Raw genomic sequence first — 1,387 nt, 5'->3', positions numbered from 1 at the left:
AAGCTAACATTACAGACAATTTACATGGTAACTTCAGATAGATTTACTTTCAATATGACTCCTCTTATATATAATATAACTATGGGACAAAGATATACTTAAAACCTAGCAAAGCTAAATCTTACTTCAAATTATGTAGGCTAGCTTTCAGCTGCAGTTGCATCCAGATTGGCAGTGAAAGTGTGTAACGTAATGTGAATAGTAAGAAGAGTGAAGCAGCGTTGCCAACTCTCAGCTAACGTCACAGTCAGATAGCGCCCAACAGTCTGTGGCTCCTCCCTCACTCCTCCTCCTTGTCTAAAATCGCCACATCCGCAACCAGGATGGCTGTGCTCATGACTGCAAACTCGACGACTCATCAGATCTCCACAAACCAATGGGTGACGTCACACATGAGCTGTCCATTAATAATATACAGTCTATGGTCGAGCACCAACCACAGTGCAGAAAAAGAGAAGTCTATGGTTTATTTTACCAATACTATGTTCTAGTATAAGGGGCTGTTGACGCCATATTTAGGCCATTTACATTCACCTAAAGGATTATTAGGCACACCTGTTCAATTTCTCATTAATGCAATTATCTAATCAACCAATTACATGGCAGTTGCTTCAATGCATTTAGGGGTGTGGTCCTGGTCAAAACATCCAGTATGCGGCAGTCCTGTGGGCGAAAATGCCTTGTTGATGCTAGAGGTCAGAGGAGAATGGGCGGAGTGATTCAAGCTGATAGAAGAGCAACTTTGACTGAAATAACCACTCGTTACAACCGAGGTATGCAGCAAAGCATTTGTGAAGCCACAACACGCACAACCTTGAGGCGGATGGGCTACAACAGCAGAAGACCCCACCGGGTACCACTCATCTCCTCTACAAATACGAAAAAGAGGCTACAATTTACAAGAGCTCAGGCTGGTGGTGGTGGTGTAATGGTGTGGGGGATGTTTTCTTGGCACACTTTAGGCCCCTTAGTGCCAACTGGGCGTTGTTTAAATGCCACGGCCTACCTGAGCATTGTTTCTGACCATGTCCATCCCTTTATGGCCACCATGTACCCATCCTCTGATGGCTACTTCCAGCAGGATAATGCACCATGTCACAAAGCTCAAATCATTTCAAATTGGTTTCTTGAACATGACAATGAGTTCACTGTACTTAAATGGCCCCCACAGTCACCAGATCTCCACCCCATAGAGCATCTTTGGGATGTGGTGGAACGGGAGCTTCGTACCCTGGATGTGCATCCCACAAATCTCCATCAACTGCAAGATGCTATCCTATCAATATGGGCCAACATTTCTAAAGAATGCTTTCAGAGCCTTGTTGAATCAATGCCACGTAGAATTAAGGCCGTTCTAAAGGTGAAAGGGGGTCAAACACAGTATTAG

Source organism: Etheostoma spectabile, chromosome 15, assembly GCF_008692095.1.
Source record: "Etheostoma spectabile isolate EspeVRDwgs_2016 chromosome 15, UIUC_Espe_1.0, whole genome shotgun sequence".
NCBI classification, from domain to species: Eukaryota; Metazoa; Chordata; class Actinopteri; order Perciformes; family Percidae; genus Etheostoma; species Etheostoma spectabile.
This window is presented reverse-complemented; position numbering follows the sequence as displayed.